Here is a 19,848-nt window from a genome sequence, read left to right as displayed (position 1 = left end):
AACCTAACCTAACCTAACCTAACCTAACCTAACCTACCCTAACCTAACCTAACCTAACCTAACCTAACCTAACAACCTAACCTAACCTAACCTAACCTAACCTAACAACCTAACCTAACCTAACCTAACCTAACGTCTAATCTAGTCTAACATCGCACATCTAACTTCCCATTTAATATAATCTAACATCTAACCCAACCTAACCTAACCTAACCTAACCTAACATAACCTAACCTAACCTAGCCTAACCTCACCTCACCTAACCTAACCTAACCTAACCTAACCCAACCTAACCTAACCTAACCTAACATCTAATCTAATCTAACATCTAACATCTAACGTAACATCTAATTCTAAACTAACCTAACCTAACCTAACATCTAATCTAATCTAACATCTAACATCTAACTTAACATCTAATCTAATCTAACATCTAACACCTAACCTAACCTAACCTAACCTAGCCTAACCAAACCTAACCTAACGTCTAATCTATTCTAACATTGAACATCTAACTTCCCATCTAATATAATCTAACATCTAACATCTAACCTAACCTAACCTAACCTAACATAACCTAACCTAACCTAACCTAACCTCACCTCACCTAACCTAACCTAACCTAACCTAACCTAACATCTAATCTAATCTAACATCTAACATCTAACCTAACATCTAATCCTAACCTAACCTAACCTAACCTAACCTAACCTAACCTAACAACCTAACCTAACCTAACCTAACGTCTAATCTAGTCTAACATCGAACATCTAACTTCCCATTTATATAATCTAACATCTAACATCTAACTTAACCTAACCTAACCTAACCTAACCTAACATAACCTAACCTAACCTAACCTAACCTCACCTAACGTAACCTAACTTAACCCAACCTAACCTAACCTAACCTAACGTCTAATCTAATCTAACATCTAACATCTAACGTAACATCTAATCCTAAACTAACCTAACCTAACCTAACCTAACATCTAATCTATTCTAACATCTAACATCTAACTTAACATCTAATCTAATCTAACATCTAACACCTAACCTAACCTAACCTAACCTAACCTAACCTAACCTAACCAAACCTCACCTAACCTAACCTAACTTAACCTAACCTAACCTAACCTAACCTAACCTAACCTAACCTAACCTAATTTAACCTAACCTAACCTAACCTATTCTAACCTAACCTAACCTAACCTAACCTAACCTAACCTAACCTAACCTAACCTAACCTAACCTAACCTAACCTAACCTAACCAAACCTAACCTAACCTAACCTAACCTAACCTAACGTCTAATCTAGTCTAACATCGAACATCTAACTTCCCATCTAATATAATCTAACATCTAACATCTAACCTAACCTAACCCAACCTAACCTAACCTAACCTAACCTAACATAACCTAACCTAACCTAACCTAACCTCACCTCACCTAACCTAACCTAACCTAACCTAACATCTAATCTAATCTAACATCTAACATCTAACCTAACATCTAATCCTAACCTAACCTAACCTAACCTAACCTAACCTAACCTAACCTAACATAACCTAACCTAACCTAACCTAACCTCACCTCACCTCACCTCACCTAACCTAACCTAACTTAACCCAACCTAACATAACATCTAATCTAATCTAACATCTAACATCTAATGTAACATCTAATCCTAAACTAACCTAACCTAACCTAACATCTAATCTAATCTAACATCTAACATCTAACTTAACATCTAATCTAATCTAGCATCTAACACCTAACCTAACCTAACCTAACCTAACCTAACCTAACCTAACCTAACCTTACCTAACCTAACAACCTAACCTAACCTAACCTAACCTAACCTAACGTCTAATCTAGTCTAACATCTAACATCTAACCTAACCTAACCTAACCTAACCTAACCTAACCTAACCTCACCTCACCTAACCTAACCTAACCTAACCTAACCCAACCTAACCTAACCTAACCTAACCTAACATCTAATCTAATCTAACATCTAACATCTAACTTAACATCTAATCTAATCTAACATCTAACACCTAACCTAACCTAACCTAACCTAACCTAACCTAACCTAGCCTAACCTAACCTAACCTAACCTAACCTAACCTAACCTAACCTACCCTAACCTAACCTAACCTAACCTAACCTAACCTAACCTAACCTAACCTAACCAAACCAAACCTAACCTAACCTAACCTAACCTCACCTAACCTAACAACCTAACCTAACCTAACCTAACGTCTAATCTAGTCTAACATCGAACATCTAACTTCCCATCTAATATAATCTAACATCTAACATCTAACCTAACCTAACCTAACCTAACCTAACATAACCTAACCTAACCTAACCTAACCTAACCTAACCTCACCTCACCTCACCTAACCTAACCTAACCTAACATCTAATCTAATCTAACATCTAACATCTAACCTAACATATAATCCTAACCTAACCTAACCTAACCTAACCTAACATCTAATCTAATCTAACATCTAACATCTAACTTAACATCTAATCTAATCTAACATCTAACACCTAACCTAACCTAACCTAACCTAGCCTAACCTAACCTAACCTAACCTAACCTAACCTAACCTAACCTAACTACCTAACCTAACCTAACCTAACCTAACCTAACAACCTAACCTAACCTAACCTAACCTAACGTCTAATCTAGTCTAACATCGAACATCTAACTTCCCATTTAATATAATCTAACATCTAACCTAACCTAACCTAACCTAACCTAACCTAACATAACCTAACCTAACCTAACCTAACCTCACCTCACCTAACCTAACCTAACCTAACCTAACCCAACCTAACCTAACCTAACCTAACCTAACATCTAATCTAATCTAACATCTAACATCTAACGTAACATCTAATCCTAAACTAACCTAACCTAACCTAACCTAACATCTAATCTAATCTAACATCTAACATCTAACTTAACATCTAATCTAATCTAACATCTAACACCTAACCTAACCTCACCTAACCTAACCTAACCTAACCTAGCCTAACCTAACCTAACCTAACCTAACCTAACCCAACCTAACCTAACCTAACCAAACCTAACCAAACCTAACCTAACCTAACCTAACGTCTAATCTAGTCTAACATCGAACATCTAACTTCCCATCTAATATAATCTAACATCTAACATCTAACCTAACCTAACCTAACCTAACATAACCTAACCTAACCTAACCTAACCTTACCTCACCTAACCTAACCTAACCTAACATCTAATCTAATCTAACATCTAACATCTAACCTAACATCTAATCCTAACCTAACCTAACCTAACCTAACCTAACCTAACCTAACAACCTAACCTAACCTAACCTAACCTCGAATCTAGTCTAACATCGAACATCTAACTTCCCATCTAATATAATCTAACATCTAACATCTAACCTAACCTAACCTAACCTAACCTAACATAACCTAACCTAACCTAACCTCACCTCACCTAACCTAACCTAACCTAACCTAACCCAACCTAACCTAACCTAACCTAATCTAACATCTAATCTAACCTAACATCTAACATCTAACGTAACATCTAATCCTAAACTAACCTAACCTAACATCTAATCTAATCTAACATCTAACATCTAACTTAACATCTAATCTAATCTAACATCTAACACCTAACCTAACCTAACCTAACCTTACCTAACCCAACCTAACCTAACCTAACCTAACCTAACCTAACCTAACCTAACCTAACCTAACCAAACCTCACCTAACCTAACCTAACTTAACCTAACCTAACCTAACCTAACCTAACCTAATTTAACCTAACCTAACCTAACCTATTCTAACCTAACCTAACCTAACCTAACGTAACCTAACCTAACCTAACCTAACCTAACCTAACCTAACCTAACCTAACCTAACCTAACCAAACCTAACCTAACCTAACCTAACCTAACCTAACCTAACGTCTAATCTAGTCTAACATCGAACATCTAACTTCCCATCTAATATAATCTAACATCTAACATCTAACCTAACCTAACCTAACCTAACCTAACCTAACCAAACATAACCTAACCTAACCTAACCTAACCTAACCTAACCTAACCTAACCTAACCTAACCAAACCAAACCTAACCTAACCTAACCTAACCTCACCTAACCTAACAACCTAACCTAACCTAACCTAACGTCTAATCTAGTCTAACATCGAACATCTAACTTCCCATCTAATATAATCTAACATCTAACATCTAACCTAACCTAACCTAACCTAACCTCACCTCACCTAACCTAACCTAACCTAACATCTAATCTAATCTAACATCTAACATCTAACCTAACATGTAATCCTAACCTAACCTAACCTAACCTAACCTAACATCTAATCTAATCTAACATCTAACATCTAACTTAACATCTAATCTAATCTAACATCTAACACCTAACCTAACCTAACCTAACCTAACCTAACCTAACCTACCCTAACCTAACCTAACCTAACCTAACCTAACCTAACAACCTAACCTAACCTAACCTAACCTAACCTAACAACCTAACCTAACCTAACCTAACCTAACGTCTAATCTAGTCTAACATCGCACATCTAACTTCCCATTTAATATAATCTAACATCTAACCTAACCTAACCTAACCTAACCTAACCTAACCTAACCTTACCTAACCTAACAACCTAACCTAACCTAACCTAACCTAACCTAACGTCTAATCTAGTCTAACATCTAACATCTAACCTAACCTAACCTAACCTAACCTAACCTAACCTAACCTCACCTCACCTAACCTAACCTAACCTAACCTAACCCAACCTAACCTAACCTAACCTAACCTAACATCTAATCTAATCTAACATCTAACATCTAACTTAACATCTAATCTAATCTAACATCTAACACCTAACCTAACCTAACCTAACCTAACCTAACCTAACCTAGCCTAACCTAACCTAACCTAACCTAACCTAACCTAACCTAACCTACCCTAACCTAACCTAACCTAACCTAACCTAACCTAACCTAACCTAACCTAACCTAACCAAACCAAACCTAACCTAACCTAACCTAACCTCACCTAACCTAACAACCTAACCTAACCTAACCTAACGTCTAATCTAGTCTAACATCGAACATCTAACTTCCCATCTAATATAATCTAACATCTAACATCTAACCTAACCTAACCTAACCTAACCTAACATAACCTAACCTAACCTAACCTAACCTCACCTCACCTAACCTAACCTAACCTAACATCTAATCTAATCTAACATCTAACATCTAACCTAACATAATCCTAACCTAACCTAACCTAACCTAACCTAACATCTAATCTAATCTAACATCTAACATCTAACTTAACATCTAATCTAATCTAACATCTAACACCTAACCTAACCTAACCTAACCTAACCTAACCTAGCCTAACCTAACCTAACCTAACCTAACCTAACCTAACCTAACCTAACTACCTAACCTAACCTAACCTAACCTAACCTAACAACCTAACCTAACCTAACCTAACCTAACGTCTAATCTAGTCTAACATCGAACATCTAACTTCCCATTTAATATAATCTAACATCTAACCTAACCTAACCTAACCTAACCTAACCTAACATAACCTAACCTAACCTAACCTAACCTCACCTCACCTAACCTAACCTAACCTAACCTAACCCAACCTAACCTAACCTAACCTAACCTAACATCTAATCTAATCTAACATCTAACATCTAACGTAACATCTAATCCTAAACTAACCTAACCTAACCTAACCTAACATCTAATCTAATCTAACATCTAACATCTAACTTAACATCTAATCTAATCTAACATCTAACACCTAACCTAACCTCACCTAACCTAACCTAACCTAACCTAGCCTAACCTAACCTAACCTAACCTAACCTAACCTAACCTAACCTAACCAAACCTAACCAAACCTAACCTAACCTAACCTAACGTCTAATCTAGTCTAACATCGAACATCTAACTTCCCATCTAATATAATCTAACATCTAACATCTAACCTAACCTAACCTAACCTAACATAACCTAACCTAACCTAACCTAACCTTACCTCACCTAACCTAACCTAACCTAACATCTAATCTAATCTAACATCTAACATCTAACCTAACATCTAATCCTAACCTAACCTAACCTAACCTAACCTAACCTAACCTAACAACCTAACCTAACCTAACCTAACCTCGAATCTAGTCTAACATCGAACATCTAACTTCCCATCTAATATAATCTAACATCTAACATCTAACCTAACCTAACCTAACCTAACCTAACATAACCTAACCTAACCTAACCTCACCTCACCTAACCTAACCTAACCTAACCTAACCCAACCTAACCTAACCTAACCTAATCTAACATCTAATCTAACCTAACATCTAACATCTAACGTAACATCTAATCCTAAACTAACCTAACCTAACATCTAATCTAATCTAACATCTAACATCTAACTTAACATCTAATCTAATCTAACATCTAACACCTAACCTAACCTAACCTAACCTTACCTAACCCAACCTAACCTAACCTAACCTAACCTAACCTAACCTAACCTAACCTAACCAAACCTCACCTAACCTAACCTAACTTAACCTAACCTAACCTAACCTAACCTAACCTAATTTAACCTAACCTAACCTAACCTATTCTAACCTAACCTAACCTAACCTAACGTAACCTAACCTAACCTAACCTAACCTAACCTAACCTAACCTAACCTAACCTAACCTAACCAAACCTAACCTAACCTAACCTAACCTAACCTAACCTAACGTCTAATCTAGTCTAACATCGAACATCTAACTTCCCATCTAATATAATCTAACATCTAACATCTAACCTAACCTAACCTAACCTAACCTAACCTAACCAAACATAACCTAACCTAACCTAACCTAACCTAACCTAACCTAACCTAACCTAACCTAACCAAACCAAACCTAACCTAACCTAACCTAACCTCACCTAACCTAACAACCTAACCTAACCTAACCTAACGTCTAATCTAGTCTAACATCGAACATCTAACTTCCCATCTAATATAATCTAACATCTAACATCTAACCTAACCTAACCTAACCTAACCTCACCTCACCTAACCTAACCTAACCTAACATCTAATCTAATCTAACATCTAACATCTAACCTAACATGTAATCCTAACCTAACCTAACCTAACCTAACCTAACATCTAATCTAATCTAACATCTAACATCTAACTTAACATCTAATCTAATCTAACATCTAACACCTAACCTAACCTAACCTAACCTAACCTAACCTAACCTACCCTAACCTAACCTAACCTAACCTAACCTAACCTAACAACCTAACCTAACCTAACCTAACCTAACCTAACAACCTAACCTAACCTAACCTAACCTAACGTCTAATCTAGTCTAACATCGCACATCTAACTTCCCATTTAATATAATCTAACATCTAACCTAACCTAACCTAACCTAACCTAACCTAACCTAACCTTACCTAACCTAACAACCTAACCTAACCTAACCTAACCTAACCTAACGTCTAATCTAGTCTAACATCTAACATCTAACCTAACCTAACCTAACCTAACCTAACCTAACCTAACCTCACCTCACCTAACCTAACCTAACCTAACCTAACCCAACCTAACCTAACCTAACCTAACCTAACATCTAATCTAATCTAACATCTAACATCTAACTTAACATCTAATCTAATCTAACATCTAACACCTAACCTAACCTAACCTAACCTAACCTAACCTAACCTAGCCTAACCTAACCTAACCTAACCTAACCTAACCTAACCTAACCTACCCTAACCTAACCTAACCTAACCTAACCTAACCTAACCTAACCTAACCTAACCTAACCAAACCAAACCTAACCTAACCTAACCTAACCTCACCTAACCTAACAACCTAACCTAACCTAACCTAACGTCTAATCTAGTCTAACATCGAACATCTAACTTCCCATCTAATATAATCTAACATCTAACATCTAACCTAACCTAACCTAACCTAACCTAACATAACCTAACCTAACCTAACCTAACCTCACCTCACCTAACCTAACCTAACCTAACATCTAATCTAATCTAACATCTAACATCTAACCTAACATAATCCTAACCTAACCTAACCTAACCTAACCTAACATCTAATCTAATCTAACATCTAACATCTAACTTAACATCTAATCTAATCTAACATCTAACACCTAACCTAACCTAACCTAACCTAACCTAACCTAGCCTAACCTAACCTAACCTAACCTAACCTAACCTAACCTAACCTAACTACCTAACCTAACCTAACCTAACCTAACCTAACAACCTAACCTAACCTAACCTAACCTAACGTCTAATCTAGTCTAACATCGAACATCTAACTTCCCATTTAATATAATCTAACATCTAACCTAACCTAACCTAACCTAACCTAACCTAACATAACCTAACCTAACCTAACCTAACCTCACCTCACCTAACCTAACCTAACCTAACCTAACCCAACCTAACCTAACCTAACCTAACCTAACATCTAATCTAATCTAACATCTAACATCTAACGTAACATCTAATCCTAAACTAACCTAACCTAACCTAACCTAACATCTAATCTAATCTAACATCTAACATCTAACTTAACATCTAATCTAATCTAACATCTAACACCTAACCTAACCTCACCTAACCTAACCTAACCTAACCTAGCCTAACCTAACCTAACCTAACCTAACCTAACCTAACCTAACCTAACCAAACCTAACCAAACCTAACCTAACCTAACCTAACGTCTAATCTAGTCTAACATCGAACATCTAACTTCCCATCTAATATAATCTAACATCTAACATCTAACCTAACCTAACCTAACCTAACATAACCTAACCTAACCTAACCTAACCTTACCTCACCTAACCTAACCTAACCTAACATCTAATCTAATCTAACATCTAACATCTAACCTAACATCTAATCCTAACCTAACCTAACCTAACCTAACCTAACCTAACCTAACAACCTAACCTAACCTAACCTAACCTCGAATCTAGTCTAACATCGAACATCTAACTTCCCATCTAATATAATCTAACATCTAACATCTAACCTAACCTAACCTAACCTAACCTAACATAACCTAACCTAACCTAACCTCACCTCACCTAACCTAACCTAACCTAACCTAACCCAACCTAACCTAACCTAACCTAATCTAACATCTAATCTAACCTAACATCTAACATCTAACGTAACATCTAATCCTAAACTAACCTAACCTAACATCTAATCTAATCTAACATCTAACATCTAACTTAACATCTAATCTAATCTAACATCTAACACCTAACCTAACCTAACCTAACCTTACCTAACCCAACCTAACCTAACCTAACCTAACCTAACCTAACCTAACCTAACCTAACCAAACCTCACCTAACCTAACCTAACTTAACCTAACCTAACCTAACCTAACCTAACCTAATTTAACCTAACCTAACCTAACCTATTCTAACCTAACCTAACCTAACCTAACGTAACCTAACCTAACCTAACCTAACCTAACCTAACCTAACCTAACCTAACCTAACCTAACCAAACCTAACCTAACCTAACCTAACCTAACCTAACCTAACGTCTAATCTAGTCTAACATCGAACATCTAACTTCCCATCTAATATAATCTAACATCTAACATCTAACCTAACCTAACCTAACCTAACCTAACCTAACCAAACATAACCTAACCTAACCTAACCTAACCTAACCTAACCTAACCTAACCTAACCTAACCAAACCAAACCTAACCTAACCTAACCTAACCTCACCTAACCTAACAACCTAACCTAACCTAACCTAACGTCTAATCTAGTCTAACATCGAACATCTAACTTCCCATCTAATATAATCTAACATCTAACATCTAACCTAACCTAACCTAACCTAACCTCACCTCACCTAACCTAACCTAACCTAACATCTAATCTAATCTAACATCTAACATCTAACCTAACATGTAATCCTAACCTAACCTAACCTAACCTAACCTAACATCTAATCTAATCTAACATCTAACATCTAACTTAACATCTAATCTAATCTAACATCTAACACCTAACCTAACCTAACCTAACCTAACCTAACCTAACCTACCCTAACCTAACCTAACCTAACCTAACCTAACCTAACAACCTAACCTAACCTAACCTAACCTAACCTAACAACCTAACCTAACCTAACCTAACCTAACGTCTAATCTAGTCTAACATCGCACATCTAACTTCCCATTTAATATAATCTAACATCTAACCCAACCTAACCTAACCTAACCTAACCTAACATAACCTAACCTAACCTAGCCTAACCTCACCTCACCTAACCTAACCTAACCTAACCTAACCCAACCTAACCTAACCTAACCTAACATCTAATCTAATCTAACATCTAACATCTAACGTAACATCTAATTCTAAACTAACCTAACCTAACCTAACATCTAATCTAATCTAACATCTAACATCTAACTTAACATCTAATCTAATCTAACATCTAACACCTAACCTAACCTAACCTAACCTAGCCTAACCAAACCTAACCTAACGTCTAATCTATTCTAACATTGAACATCTAACTTCCCATCTAATATAATCTAACATCTAACATCTAACCTAACCTAACCTAACCTAACATAACCTAACCTAACCTAACCTAACCTCACCTCACCTAACCTAACCTAACCTAACCTAACCTAACATCTAATCTAATCTAACATCTAACATCTAACCTAACATCTAATCCTAACCTAACCTAACCTAACCTAACCTAACCTAACCTAACAACCTAACCTAACCTAACCTAACCTCTAATCTAGTCTAACATCGAACATCTAACTTCCCATCTAATATAATCTAACATCTAACATCTAACCTAACCTAACCTAACCTAACCTAACATAACCTAACCTAACCTAACCTAACCTAACCTCACCTCACCTAACCTAACCTAACCTAACATCTAATCTAATCTAACATCTAACCTAACATATAATCCTAACCTAACCTAACCTAACCTAACATCTAATCTAATCTAACATCTAACATCTAACTTAACATCTAATCTAATCTAACATCTAACACCTAACATAACCTAACCTAACCTAACCTAACCTAACCTAGCCTAACCTAACCTAACCTAACCTAACCTAACCTAACCTAACCTAACCTAACCTAACCTAACCTAACCTAACAACCTAACCTAACCTAACCTAACCTAACCTAACAACCTAACCTAACCTAACCTAACCTAACGTCTAATCTAGTCTAACATCGAAGATCTAACTTCCCATTTAACATAATCTAACATCTAACCTAACCTAACCTAACCTAACCTAACATAACCTAACCTAACCTAACCTAACATAACCTAACCTAACCTAACCTAACCTAACCTAACCCAACTAACCTAACCTAACATCTAATCTAATCTAACATCTAACATCTAACGTAACATCTAATCCTAAACTAACCTAACCTAACCTAACCTAACCTAACATCTAATCTAATCTAACATCTAACATCTAACTTAACATCTAATCTAATCTAACATCTAACACCTAACCTAACCTAACCTAACCTAGCCTAACCTAACCTAACCTAACCTAACCTAACCTAACCTAACCTAACCTAACCTAACCTAACCTAACCAAACCTAACCTAACCTAACCTAACGTCTAATCTAGTCTAACATCGAACATCTAACTTCCCATCTAATATAATCTAACATCTAACATCTAACCTAACCTAACCTAACCTAACATAACCTAACCTAACCTAACCTAACCTCACCTTACCTAACCTAACCTAACCTAACCTAACCTAACATCTAATCTAATCTAACATCTAACATCTAACCTAACATCTAATCCTAACCTAACCTAACCTAACCTAACCTAACCTAACCTAACAACCTAACCTAACCTAACCTAACCTCTAATCTAGTCTAACATCGAACATCTAACTTCCCATCTAATATAATCTAACATCTAACATCTAACCTATCCTAACCTAACCTAACCTAACATAACCTAACCTAACCTAACCTCACCTCACCTAACCTAACCTAACCTAACTTAAGGGGACAGGGTAGGTCCTATTCTTGCCATGCATTTTAGGCTATGTTTGTGACCCTTTTTCTCGTGATCTGCTGGGGTTAGAACATTAGACTTGGTGTCATTGTAATCAGCAATGTTAGGCAGTGTTACTGAACCAGGATTATTTCTTTTTAGAGATTAGTTTTTTTGTTTTCATTTTTTTACTGGACCCACCAAATTTTAGAGCCAAAATCTGCAGTAAATAGCCTGTAAACAAAAATCCCCTACAAGGATATCTATAATCCTGGTTCAGTAGACTTTCTATAATGTTTGCTCAGTATCTGGAAAATATTTTCTCCCTAGCTCTTGTAGTTTCTGAAAAAAAGGGTCAAATACAGCAAAATTTGGTGTTTTGAGATAATTGGCTTTGAAGTGGAAGAAAGAGCTTTATTGCAATATAGGACTATAGAAACAAATTCTGGCGCATTTTTCCAATAGCCACCAGCCTGGTAGTCCCCTCCATCATCAACACTTCTTTTCTGTGCCAGCTGCCTTGTTTTCCGGGGATCCTTAGTTACCAGTCGTGTAGCCCTCTCTGCAAAGTACAGTCGCCGCCGGTCAACTTCGCACAACCACTGGACTGTGAACCGTCCTGGAGAAACTCCGAATGACCTCAAGATGTCGGATCCAGCAATGCTGCGGTCATTAAAAGTTAGCACAGCATCCATTGTCGATATTTTCAGCGTCTTGAGGCCAAGAAAGACATTCTTCGGAGCGCGCTCCCATACAACGTTGTTGAGCGCCTCATTCGCGCTGCGAGTTTTTCCATGGAGACATTTCTGGAGACGCTCAGGCTTAGAGAGCTGCTGAAACAGCGGCGTTCCGCTTCGAGCGTTCCGCCGAGCGCGAAAGCTTCGATGCAGACGCTCACGTGGTGGCCGCGGTGCCCACTGCTGGATTGTGTTGCGGAGAATCGGCGTCATTGGAGATCGACTTATGCCGGTTTCCGTGGAAGATACGTTTTTTGAAGCACTTATTTGGCGTCGTCATTGCATTACCGCTAAATAACCAGCACCAAAGAATAAATAAATTCGATTGTCCGCGAAAACACGCCAAAGCACGAACAAAACGCCGCGCGTTGCGAGTAATCCAGCTGCGTCTTAGGATTCGTTTGGCTAAGTGAAACATGCTAGCTAGGTTTTCACTGTTGCCAGATGAGTGACACCCATTCCGCTAAACGTGACAAAAAATAGGCGGTGAAAAAAAAATTTTTTTTCAGTTTAGGAGACGCAAAGATCCCGAGCATGTGTCAATGGGGGCGTGGCTGGATGCCGCCTAGGTTTCGAAAAATGTTGATTTCGAGGTAAATATCTTGCGTGCGCGCAAATAAAACACTGGGTCATGTTAAGGAAAGAATAGAGATTTTAAATTACAGAAAAACAAAAAATCAATTTTTTTCGGAAAATTTGCCTACCCTGTTCCCTTAACCCAACCTAACCTAACCTAACCTAACCTAACATCTAATCTAACCTAACATCTAACATCTAACGTAACATCTAATCCTAAACTAACCTAACCTAACATCTAATCAAATCTAACATCTAACATCTAACTTAACATCTAATCTAATCTAACATCTAACACCTAACCTAACCTAACCTAACCTTACCTAACCTAACCTAACCTAACCTAACCTAACTTAACATAACCTAACCTAACCTAACCTAACCTAACCTAACCTAAACTAACCTTAGCTAACCTAACCTAACCTAACATAACCTAACCTAACCTAACCTAACCTAACCTAACCTAACCTAACGTCTAATCAAGTCTAACATCGAACATCTAACTTCCCATCTAATATAATCTATCTAACATCTAACCTAACCTAACCTAACATACCCTAACCTAACCTAACCTAACCTCACCTCACCTAACCTAACCTAACATCTAATCTAATCTAACATCTAACATCTAACCTAACATCTCATCCTAACCTAACCTAACCTAACCTAACAACCTAACCTAACCTAACCTAACCTAACGTCTAATCTAGACTAACATCGAACATCTAACTTCCCATTTAATATAATCTAACATCTAACCTAACCTAACCTAACCTAACCTAACATAACCTAACCTAACCTAACCTAACCTCACCTCACCTAACCTAACCTAACCTAACCTCACCTCCCCTAACCTAACCTAACTTAACCCAACCTAACCTAACCTAACCTAACCTAACATCTAATCTAATCTAACATCTAACGTAACATCTAATCCTAAACTAACCTAACCTAACCTAACATCTAATCTATTCTAATATCTAACATCTAACTTAACATCTAATCTAATCTAACATCTAACACCTAACCTAACCTAACCTAACCTAACCTAACCTAACCTAACCTAACCAAGCCTAACCTAACCTAACCTAACCTAACCTAACCTAACCTAACAACCTAACCTAACCTAACCTAACCTAACGTCTAATCTAGTCTAACATCGAACATCTAACTTCCCATTTAATATAATCTAACATCTAACATCTAACCTAACCTAACCTAACCCAACATAACCTAACCTAACCTAACCTAACCTAACCTCACCTCACCTCACCTAACCTAACCTAACTTAACCCAACCTAACCTAACCTAACCTAACCTAACATCTAATCTAATCTAACATCTAACATCTAACGTAACATCTAATCCTAAACTAACCTAACCTAACCTAACATCTAATCTAATCTAACATCTAACATCTAACTTAACATCTAATCTAATCTAACATCTAACACCTAACCTAACCTAACCTAACCTAACCTAACCTAACCTAACCTAACCTAAACTAACCTAAGCTTACCTAACCTACCCTAACCTAACCTAACCTAACCTAACCTAACCTAACAACCTAACCTAACCTAACCTAACGTCTAATCTAGTCTAACATCGAACATCTAACTTCCCATTTAATACAATCTAACATCTAACCTAACCTAACCTAACCTAACCTCACCTCACCTCACCTAACCTAACCTAACATCTAATCTAATCTAACATCTAACATCTAGCCTAACATCTCATCCTAACCTAACCTAACCTAACCTAACAACCTAACCTAACCTAACCTAACGTCTAATCTAGTCTAACATCGAACATCGAAGTTCCCATTTATTATAATCTAACATCTAACATCTAACCTAACCTAATCTAACCTAACCTAACCTAACATAACCTAACCTAACCTAACCTAACCTAACCTCCCCTCACCTAACCTAACCTAACTTAACCCAACCTAACCTAACCAAACCTAACATCTAATCTAATCTAACATCTAACGTAACATCTAATCCTAAACTAACCTAACCTAACCTAACCTAACCTAACATCTAATCTATTCTAACATCTAACATCTAACTTAACATCTAATCTAATCTAACATCTAACACCTAACCTAACCTAACCTAACCTAACCTAATATAACCTAACCTAACCTAACCTAACCTCACCTCACCTAACCTAACCTAACCTAACTTAACCCAACCTAACCTAACCTAACCTAACCTAACATCTAACGTAACATCTAATCCTAAACTAACCTAACCTAACATCTAATCTATTCTAACATCTAACATCTAACTTAACATCTAATCTAATCTAACATCTAACACCTAACCTAACCTAACCTAACCTAACCTAACCTAACCTAACCTAACCTACCCTAACCTAACCTAACCTAACCTAACCTAACCTAGCCTAACCTAACCAAACCTAACCTAACCTAACCTAACCTAACCTAACCTAACCTAACCTAACCTAACCTAAACTAACCTAACCTAACCTAACCTAACCTAACCTAACCTAACCTAACCTAACCTAACCTAACCTGACCTAACCTGACCTAACCTAACCTAACCTAACGTCTAATCCAGTCTAACATCGAACATCTAACTTCCCATCTAATATAATCTAACATCTAACATCTAACCTAACCCAACCTAACCTAACCTAACCTAACATACCCTAACCTAACCTAACCTAACCTCACCTGACCTAACCTAACCTAACCTAACCTAACATCTAATCTAATCTAACATCTAACATCTAACCTAACATCTTATCCTAACCTAACCTAACCTAACCTAACCTAACAACCTAACCTAACCTAACGTCTAATCTAGTCTAACATCGAACATCTAACTTCCCATTTAATATAATCTAACATCTAACATCTAACCTAACCTAACCTAACCTAACCTAACCTAACATAACCTAACCTAACCTAACCTAACCTAACCTCACGTCACCTAACCTAACCTAACCCAACTTAACCCAACCTAACCTAACCTAACCTAACCTAACATCTAATCTAATCTAACATCTAACATCTAACGTAACATCTAATCCTAAACTAACCTAACCTAACCTAACATCTAATCTAATCTAACATCTAACACCTAACCTAACCTAACCTAACCTAACCTAACCTAACCTAACCTAACGTAACCTAACCTAACCTAACCTAACCTAACCTAACCTAACCTAACAACCTAACCTAACCTAACCTAACGTCTAATCTAGTCTAACATCGAACATCTAACTTCCCATCTAATATAATCTAACATCTAACATCTAAACTAAGCTAAACTAACCTAACCTAACCTAACATAACCTAACCTAACCTAACCTAACCTCACCTCACCTAACCTAACCTAACCTAACCTAACCTAACATCTAATCTAATCTAACATCTAACATCTAACCTAACATCTAATCCTAACCTAACCTAACCTAACCTAACCTAACAACCTAACCTAACCTAACCTAACGTCTAATCTAGTCTAACATCGAACATCTAACTTCCCATTTAATATAATCTAACATCTCACATCTTACCTAACCTAACCTAACCTAACCTAACATAACCTGACCTAACCTAACCTAAATTCACCTCACCTAACCTAACCTAACCTAACTTAACCCAACCTAACCTAACCTAACCTAACATCTAATCTAATCTAACATCTAACATCTAACGTAACATCTAATCCTAAACTAACCTAACCTAACCTAACATCTAATCTAATCTAACATCTAACATCTAACTTAACATCTAATCTAATCTAACATCTAACACCTAACCTAACCTAACCTAACCTATCCTAACCTAACCTAACCTAACCTAACATAACCTAACCTAACCTAACCTAACGTCTAATCTAGTCTAACATCGAACATCTAACTTCCCATCTAATATAATCTAACATCTAACATCTAACCTAACCTAACCTAACCTAACCTAACCTAACCTAACCTACCCTAACCTAACCTAACCTAACCTAACCTAACCTAGCCTAACCTAACCAAACCTAACCTAACCTAACCTAACCTAACCTAACCTAACCTAACCTAACCTAACCTAAACTAACCTAACCTAACCTAACCTAACCTAACCTAACCTAACCTAACCTAACCTAACCTGACCTAACCTGACCTAACCTAACCTAACCTAACGTCTAATCCAGTCTAACATCGAACATCTAACTTCCCATCTAATATAATCTAACATCTAACATCTAACCTAACCCAACCTAACCTAACCTAACCTAACCTAACCTAACCTCACCTCACCTAACCTAACCTAACATCTAATCTAATCTAACATCTAACCTAACATCTCATCCTAACCTAACCTAACCTAACCTAACCTAACCTAACCTAACGTCTAATCTAGTCTAACATCGAACATCTAACTTCCCATTTATTATATTCTAACATCTAACATCTAACCTAACCTAACCTAACCTAACCTAACCTAACCTAACCAAACCTAACCTAACCTAACCTAACCTAACCTAAACTAACCTAACCTAACCTAACCGAACCTAACCTAACCTAAACTAACCTAACCTAACCTAACCTAACCTAACCTAACCTAACCTAACCTGACCTAACCTAACCTGACCTAACCTAACCTAAACTAACCTAACCTAACGTCTAATCTAGTCTAACATCGAACATCTAACTTCCCATCTAATATAATCTAACATCTAACATCTAACCTAACCCAACCTAACCTAACCTAACCTAACATACCCTAACATAACCTAACCTAACCTCACCTGACCTAACCTAACCTAACATAACCTAACATCTAATCTAATCTAACATCTAACATCTAACCTAACATCTCATCCTAACCTAACCTAACCTAAACTAACCTAACCTAACGTAACCTAACCTAACAACCTAACCTAACCTAACCTAACGTCTAATCTAGTCTAACATCGAACATCTAACTTCCCATTTAATATAATCTAACATCTAACATCTAACCTAACCTAACCTAACCTAACCTAACCTAGCCTAAACTAACCTAACCTAACCTACCCTAACCTAACCTAACCTAACCTAACCTAACCTGACCTAACCTTACCTAACCTAACCTAACCTAACGTCTAATCTAGTCTAACATCGAACATCTAACTTCCCATCTAATATAATCTAACATCTAACATCTAACCTAACCTAACCTAACCAAACCTAACATACCCTAACCTAACCTAACCTAACCTCACCTAACCTAACCTAACCTAACCTAACATCTAATCTAATCTAACATCTAAGATCTAACCTAACATCTCATCCTAACCTAACCTTACCTAACCTAACCTAACCTAACCTAACCTAACCTAACCTAACAACCTAACCTAACCTAACCTAACGTCTAATCTAGTCTAACATCGAACATCTAACTTCCCATTTAATATAATCTAACATCTAACATCTAACTTAACCTAACCTAACCTAACCTAACATACCCTAACCTAACCTAACCTAACCTCACCTCACCTAACCTAACCTAACATCTAATCTAATCTAACATCTAACATCTAACCTAACATCTCATCCTAACCTAACCTAACCTAACCTAACAACCTAACCTAACCTAACCTTACCTAACGTCTAATCTAGACTAACATCGAACATCTAACTTCCCATTTAATATAATCTAACATCTAACCTAACCTAACCTAACCTAACCTAACATAACCTAACCTAACCTAACCTAACCTCACCTCACCTAACCTAACCTAACCTAACCTAACCTAACCTAACCTAACCTCACCTCCCCTAACCTAACCTAACTTAACCCAACCTAACCTAACCTAACCTAACCTAACATCTAATCTAATCTAACATCTAACATCTAACGTAACATCTAATCCTAAACTAACCTAACCTAACCTAACATCTAATCTATTCTAATATCTAACATCTAACTTAACATCTAATCTAATCTAACATCTAACACCTAACCTAACCTAACCTAACCTAACCTAACCTAACCTAACCAAGCCTAACCTAACCTAACCTAACCTAACCTAACCTAACCTAACCTAACAACCTAACCTAACCTAACCTAACCTAACGTCTAATCTAGTCTAACATCGAACATCTAACTTCCCATTTAATATAATCTAACATCTAACATCTAACGTAACATCTAATCCTAAACTAACCTAACCTAACCTAACATCTAATCTAATCTAACATCTAACATCTAACTTAACATCTAATCTAATCTAACATCTAACACCTAACCTAACCTAACCTAACCTAACCTAACCTAACCTAACCTAACCTAACCTAAACTAACCTAAGCTTACCTAACCTACCCTAACCTAACCTAACCTA

The sequence above is a fragment of the Dermacentor andersoni genome, unplaced genomic scaffold (assembly GCF_023375885.2).
Source record: "Dermacentor andersoni unplaced genomic scaffold, qqDerAnde1_hic_scaffold ctg00000040.1, whole genome shotgun sequence".
NCBI classification, from domain to species: Eukaryota; Metazoa; Arthropoda; class Arachnida; order Ixodida; family Ixodidae; genus Dermacentor; species Dermacentor andersoni.
Note: the sequence above shows the minus strand (reverse complement) of the source record.